Here is a 7845-nt window from a genome sequence, read left to right as displayed (position 1 = left end):
TTTATTTGGTCAAGACTGAGAAATAATAACAGTACTCGTAATAATCTCAGTAAAAGTTGTAAGCAGATTGGCACTGACATCCCGCTGTGGGGGCTGAGCATGGGCGTAGCCGGGAGGGGGGGTGCAGGGGTGCAAGTTTTTAAATAATAATTCCTAACTAATTGACCAATCGCGTCGCAGATAGCTCGGTTCTGCCCTCCCTAGAATAAATTTTGACACGCCCCCAACACAAATCCTGGCTGAGGCACAGAATTTTGCCACTTTGGGGCGATTCCAGAGGGGGGTTTAATTTGCAAATGGGTTGTTGAGATATGGCAAGTGCGTAATTGGCAACAGGGGGCGTCGTGAAAAAAGAAACTTACTGGATTCATTCCTCTCCCCAGAAAAGGTAAATCAGGATTAAGTGGGTGGGGGGAAATACGGAGTGTCATTCGGACTCTGCAAAAAAAGAACAAACCACCTTGCGTGTATGGGGGGTGGGGGTTGAGAGCACCCGTCCCATAATATGCAGTCATCCGGAAGCACCCCTAGTGTGTGGTTTTGCTTTAGGCTGATTGCTGCAATAGCTGGATTTGTTTGGCTCGCAGATCAAAGTGAATGCGAAGAACGCAGATGGAGGAGGGCAAGTTCTGGCCCCAATTTACTTGCATTCATTAGCATACATGAGAAGGAGGGGCTTCCCATGCAGTTCCTCATGAATGCATGTTGGTCACTGCAGTCATAGTCATCTCGTCCAACGAATCTCAATAGGAGGTCTCCCATCCAGTTTGAAACCGGACCGGACCCTGCTTAGCTTTGCGAATATGCCCGCAGTTTTATTGCTCCACAAATTGGATGACTTCAGAAGAGGAGCAGCCAAATTTATGGGTGGCGAGGCTGTCCATGGATACTTGCCACAACGGCTGTTGGAGGAGGTGTGCTTCGTATTAATCTCAGAGCACTGTTGCGCTTGGGTCCAGCCTGCAGTCTTCCTGTAAGCACCTGGTTCATTGCCATGAGAACAAGATGCTGGATTAGTCGGGCCTGATCCAACAGGTCTCTTCTTCATATATCCACCTTGGATGTTATCTTGGCTGCAATGAATCCAGAGTTGCCTGGATTGACCAGAGACTGGCTAAGGCTGTAAGCCCCCACTCAGCTCCATTGGACTTGTGTGTAGGATTGCAGGTTGTGCATGGCAGACCCTCACTTGTTTGAGCTCTGTGTTGTGTCGCTCAAATAGCTGGCAGCAGCCCACAGCCTATTGCTTTGCCTGCTTTGCATTCCTCACATTTCAGGTTGGAGTTTCAGCATAATCTCCTTCCCTGTCTGAAAAACAGGAACGATTTCCTTCCCTTTAAAAAAGCCAGCACCAGACCGCAAACACACACACACACACACACACACACACACACACACACACCCCTTGATGGGTGGGTGTTGTAGTGGGTGACACACCAACATCACAGACTTTGGTTCAAGCCAGTGAGTGACCCATCTAGTCTACCACCCTGTTCTCACAGTAGCCAACCAGGTGTCCACGGGAAGTACGGTATGTCTATACAGTGGTACCTCGGGTTACATACGCTTCAAGTTACATACACTTCAGGTTACAGACTCCGCTAACCCAGAAATAGTACCTCGGGTTAAGAACTTTGCTTCAGGATGAGAACAGAAATCATGTGGTGGCAGCGCAGCAGCAGTAGCAGGAGGCCCCATTAGCTAAAGTGGTGCTTCAGGTTAAGAACAGTTTCAGGTTAAGAACGGACCTGCGGAAGGAATTAAGTACGTAACCAGAGGTACCACTGTATAATAAATAAAGTGGGTCACAGAAGGTGGTTTCTGCACATGCTGTAGAGGGAAGTGAGGGGCAGGTGGGGCTTGTCCACCTGGGAAAGTAGCCCATCTTGGAGAAGGAAAACTCTGATCCTGAACCTCTGATCCTAAACACTACACAAATCTGGAGTGGAGTCCCTAAGACAGTTGGATGGCGCCTTGTACGCCTCCTTCTGGCAACTCCTGCAGCCAAGCTGGTGCCAAACGTCTTCCTCTGCTCTCCTTTGGACCACATCAGTGAGGGGGGGGGGCGTCTTGTCATCTTGGCAGCCCAGGACCTTCATACACGCTGCCCAGGCTTGTGCCCCAGAGAGGTGCAACTAAAGCAGCAGTTTAACTTCACCCCTGGATGTGCATTGCATTGTCTCCCGAGGCAGACAGATGCCAACAAAAAGATGTATTTTTAGGGTATTTCTTTTACATCTATTTTCTATCAAATCAAGCCTCTTCAGCTCACTCGTAAAATGTCAGCCGAGCAATGCTAGCCGTCAGCAACAGCCGAGCATGCAAACGTTAATGAATTCCACACTTGACACCACTCAGCTGGATTCCTTTACTATGCCTTACAAAGCCAGGGGCCGGTTCTACCATTAGGCAGCTGCCTCAGGTGGCAGGTGCTGGGGGGGGGGTGGCAGCAGTCCCCTGAACACTTCCCATCAGCAGAAGAAATGGGGCACTTCACCACCAATCACAGTCTGCCCCACCTGCATAGCTTGTAAATTTCAACCAGTCAGCCTCTGCCTCCATCTACTATGGTGGGGGTCCCTGTCTCCTGCCCCATGCAGTCCCAATGAACATCAGTTACCACTGTTCTTCCTGAGTCCCCTAAGTGGCCTGCTCTGTCCTTCCAACTGTCCTAGCCTACTGTCCTGCACAGCAAGGATGCTGCCCCTGCGCTCAAGTTGGAACAAAGTTCAATTGCCCATCTTGCCAGAACCTGGGGGCACCATCTTATTATTATTATAATTTGTTGTTGTTGTTGTTATTTATACTGCCCCTTCATCTGTAGGTCTCAGGGTGCTTCGCAACATAAAATTACAATGTAGAAATCACAAAATGCTTAGTAAAAATAAGAACAAAAGCAAATAAATAATTCCCCCTTCCACAACACATTTTAAAAGGTGTTGGATGTCAATCAGCCAAAAGCCTGGTTAAAGGGGAACGTTTTTGTTGGGTGCCTAAAGGTGTATGATGAAGCCATCAGGAGAGCCTCCCTGGAGAGCGTTCCACAAATGAGGAGCCACTGCAGAAAAGGCCCCGTTCTTGTGTCGCCACCCCCCAGGCCTCTTGTGGTGGAGGCACACAACAAAGGGCCTCAGCAGATGATCTCAGAATCCAGGTAGGTTCCTTGAAGTATTGCGGTCCTGATCCATTGTTCTCGGCCTCAGGCAGGGAAGCAGCTTGGACAGCCCTGTCCATATCAGCCTACCTTCCAGGCTGTCGGAAGGATGAATGAGGAGCACAGTTGTTGCATGCCTTTAATCCTAGCGTGGACCGCAAATTAAAGGAAAGGGGTAAAGGCAGGCCAGTGTGTTGTAGATCCTTCGCGAAGCCCTTTCATTAAAAGCACACTGGGGCTGGTCTGTTCTTCCCAGCACAGAAGGCGTCACCAGACAGCGCCGACTCCACAGGTAAGTTTGCTGCTACAGTTTCTCTCTGTGTCTCTGTCTCTTTTTTCCATGGCGTAAGCGAGGAAGCCAACAAAGGTTACCTCATAAATTCCAAGCGCTGGCACAAGGCAGTCCTCCCTTCGTTGAGGGCGGCAAGTATGAAGTTAAGAGATAAAGAGGGAATTACACGATAAGGTCCTCTTAATCCCGGGCCGCTTCATGCAATTAAAATGAGCTTCACCCTCCTGTAATTGGGAGGCGGCAGCCTGCCAAACCGAGGGAGCAGAACATCCCTGGCGCAAAAGGAAGAAGGCTCCAAGATGAGAGCGAGGCAACTTATCACCCCCACCAGGATAATAATAATAATAATAATAATTACCAAAAGTTTTAAAAAAGCAGCCAAGGGTACAGAAAGAACAGGGGGGGAGGGGTAGAGATGGAGGAGCAGGAAGAGAAATAGGAATTGATGAGGTGAAAGCAGAAAGGATTGTCAACGGAGGATTACTTCACTTTCCAATTTCACAAGATAAATCCCTCTTTCTTTCTTTCTTTCTTTCTTTCTTTCTTTCTTTCTTTCTTTCTTTCCAGGGAAAGACAATTCACATTCCATACTGGGTGACACAACTCACACCTTGACTACGGGGATGGTAGGAGGGTCAGCCAAGAGCTGGAGCCCTAAGTGAATGTCTGCCTGAAAAACTCCATCGCTAACATTTTTAAGGAGAGGTTGGGTGGCCATGTGTCATGGCTGCTTTAGTTGAGATTCCAGCACCGCAGGGGGTTGGACTAGATGACCCTGGGGTCCCTCCCAACTCTGCAGTTCTATGATTCTGTGATCTAACTCACAGGATGCTCAGTTGAGACTGGTCCATTTGGGCAAATGGGGCACTGAACGCTGCCCCCCACATCTGCCTTCTTACATCTGCCCGGGTTGGGGGGACGGCACCCCACTTTTCCCTTCCTTAGTATTGGTGTCATCCTTGCAAAGCAAGGGGAAGGATGGGGACTGAACCGAAATCAGTGCAGTGCTTAGAGTGTTGGACTAAGACTGACCAGGCCTGGGCAAGAGAAATGGATGAACTATGCAGAACTGGCTAAATCGACATACAAATTGCGAGATAAGGACAACTGTGACTTCAAAGAAGAATGGGAACTTTTTACAAATTGCTTGAAGAGACGACAAAATGAATTGGACCCCTTGGCAGGTTTTGAATAAACATATACAAAATTTATCGATTGTTAACATAGTAGATAGATAATATAAGGATTTGTACAATTTTACAGTATGCAGAGAACAATATGAGTTGAGAAATCAGAGAGAGGAGCTGAGGGAAGTCTCGGGGGGAGGGAGGGAGGGTTAGATGGGGGGGAAGGGGGGAAATAATGAATATGGGATGTTTTTATATTTTGTTATGTTGAAATTGTTAATAATATTTTTATATATATTTTTTAAAAGACTGACGAGGCCTGGGTTCAAATCCCTTCTCAGCCATGAAGCTCACTGGGTGATCTAGGGCCGGTTGTTGCCTCTCTCAGCCTAACCCAGCTCACAGGATCAAAGGACCTCAAATATCTGAAGGGCTGTAGCATGGAAGATGGAGCAAGCTTGTTTTCTCCTGCTCCAGAGGGTAGGACTCCAACCAGTGGCTTCAAGTTGCAGGGAAGGAGATTCCGACGAAACACCAGGAAAAACTATCTGACAAGAGCTGTTCGGCAGTGGAACTGACTCCCTCAAAAGGTTGTGGACTCTCCTTCCTCGGAGGTTTTTAAGCAGAGGTTGGGTGGCCATCTGCCATGGATGCTTAAGTTGAGATCCCTGCATTGCAGGGGGTTGGACTAGATGACCCCTGGGGGTCCCTTCCAACTCTATAAAATTCTGTGATTTGTTGTATGCCACCTTGAGCTCCTTGGAGATATGGTTGTATATACAGTAGTACCTCTGGTTGCGAACGGGATCCGTTCTGGAGGCCCGTTCGCAACATGAAAAGAGTGCAACCCTCAGCGGCACATCTGCGCATGAGCGGGTTGCGATTCGCCACTTCTGCACATGTGCATGACGTCATTTTGCGCATCTGCGCATGTGCGAGCGGCGAAACCCGGAAGTAACCCTTTCCGGTACTTCCGGGTCACCACGGGACGGAACCTGAAAGAACGTAACATGAAGCGGACGTAACATGAGGTATGCATTAATTAAAGGCATGGTGAAGTGTGGTCTCAGCAGTGACCCCCAAGCCCTGTCCCTCTGCAAATGCCAACTGACTGTCGGTGCTAACGAAGCCAACCCACTCCCTTCCCAGGCATGGTTCAGTTTTAAGCGCTTGTGGTTATTTTAATACGATACCGGAATGCTACATTTAGCATATGGATTATTCTGAGACAGGATATGCATGAAAAAAAAAATCTCTTTATTGGTATGTGGGAGGTATGTAAATTCACAGCATAGAGGAGTCTTCCCCAATCTGGTGCCCTTCAGAACTCCCAGCAGCCCCACCCACAAGTGGGGATTTGAACCCTGCCCTCCCAGATCACAGTCCACCACGCTAACCACTGCACCACACTGTCACTGCACGTCACACGGGATTCAGGTGTGGGGCAGGTGGGCCCGGCTTGGGGAAAAACAGCCAGGTTGGGGCCTTATGGTATTCCAAATCATTGGTTTAAACAAATGCAAACTTAAATAAAACTGAGGGAAGCCATGAATTTTACTGACTACAACTGGCTTCTTCCTGAATTCATTGGATTATTTGCCTTCTTGGAGTGATGCTTCCTGCCTTATTACTATTATGTCTGTTTTTATTTTATTTTTGATATGTTTTATGCATTTTTGTTGCAAACTGCTTTGATATTTATTTTTTTAATGAAATTGCGGTCTTTTTTGCAGAATAAAAATCATGATTATTATCTTTCCTTTAACTAGGGTACAACCCCCCACTTTTTAACCTGTTATAAAGTGAGGGTCAATACCTGGGGAAAGGGGTTTCTGGAAGGTCTGGGTGGGGCAGAAGTCTCAATCCATCCCCCCCCCCTTCTCCTCCTCCAACCCGCCTGCCTCTCTCTGCATCTCACCAGGCAGTGAGAACAAGTGGGGATTTACGAGTTGTGGGGAGCCGGGTGGCTTTGTGCGGGGATGTGAGGCGAGCGCTCGCCTTTATGGTTTTTAATACACTTTTTTTGATAATGAAGTTGAAATAGCCTCATAAAAGGACCCCCAAACGCAAGAGAAGCCTGCCATTTATTAGAGTCGTAATTCTTCTCCTGGCATTTAATCAATGTCCTTTTAATCTGCACTTCGTTAGTTTATTTCTGTTTAAGATTAGCGGCTGTAAAAATTACGAGGGGATTGTCTGAGGCAGCCAAGAGGGGGTGCGGCTGCTGCCATGGGGCTGGCCAGGGGCAGAGAGAGAAGACCCCTTTGACAGTCACTCTGACCAGAGCGGGCAGAGCTCGGAGAAGGGGTAGAGAAGGGAATCCCTGGCACAAGCCAAGCAGTGCCCTTGCTTTGGGGCAGCCAAAGACTTAGACGGGCATCACTGCCTTCCTTGAGAGGCACAGAGGAGGCTGGGATACCATCTAGAAACTGCGTCCCATCATGCTGGGCTGCCTTGCAAGGGATTCTGAGACATCCCTGTTGCACCATGCAGTACACTTGGCACCATATTGACTGATTGCATTTCACAGAATCTTAGGTTTGGAAGGGGACCCCGGTGGTCAACTAGTCCAACCCCCCCTAATGCAGGAATCTCAACTAAATCACACGATCCTCCTTCGATCCCCACAACCACCCTGTGAGGTAGGTTAGGCCGAGAGAGGCAATGGCTGACCCAAGGTCACCTGGTGAGCTTCATGGGCCGTGTACCCATGAACCCAGGTCTCTCCCAGGGTACTGTAACCACTATACCAAACTGCCTTGGAGCGGTCCTGCAGAAACATTGGCTTGGGTTGTAGGGGAAATTCCAAGACAGGAGAGATAGGAGGTTGGGAGAGCCTTTGGGTCTTCCATGCAACTGTTTTCGCTAGTGTTGCCAATTTTTTAACCCGCCCATGTAGCTGTGCTTTTAGGGGTGGTCTGGTTGACACAGCAATGAGCAGGTGGCTACTGTTAGCACCATATCAGCCGCTGGTGGGGCAAAAGCAAGGCTGGGCCAGTGTTTTCTGAGGAGTTGGCAACTTCGTACCCAGTCCCCAGGTAATTAAGCCTGAAGATGGCCATGTGTCCTACTTTTCAGAGGACAGTCCTCTAATTTGGAGGACTGCCATAGAATCATAGAATCTTAGAGTTGGAAGAGACTCCATCTAGTTCAACCCCCTGCAGTGCAGGGAAGCATCAGTGACAGATGGACACCCAACTTCTGCTTAAACTCCTCCAAGGAAGAAGAGTCCACCGTCTCCTGAGGAAATCTGTTCCACTGCTGAACAGCTC

The 7845-nt window shown here is 48.6% G+C and overlaps 1 long non-coding RNA gene across 1 annotated transcript; it reads left to right on the top strand.

The window, feature by feature from the left end:
• Positions 1-243: 243 nt before the first annotated feature.
• LOC310707522 lies at positions 244-4762 on the top strand. Its single transcript, XR_014526538.1, has 3 exons — positions 244-388; positions 2937-3446; positions 4014-4762. It is a non-coding gene; the product is annotated as an uncharacterized lncRNA (long non-coding RNA).
• Positions 4763-7845: the final 3083 nt, after the last annotated feature.

This window comes from Podarcis liolepis (assembly GCF_965112155.1).
Source record: "Podarcis liolepis genome assembly, chromosome: 5".
In the NCBI taxonomy this organism is placed as follows: Eukaryota; Metazoa; Chordata; class Lepidosauria; order Squamata; family Lacertidae; genus Podarcis; species Podarcis liolepis.
The sequence above is the reverse complement of the archived record's forward strand: the minus strand, read 5'-3'. Positions and strand labels throughout refer to the sequence as shown.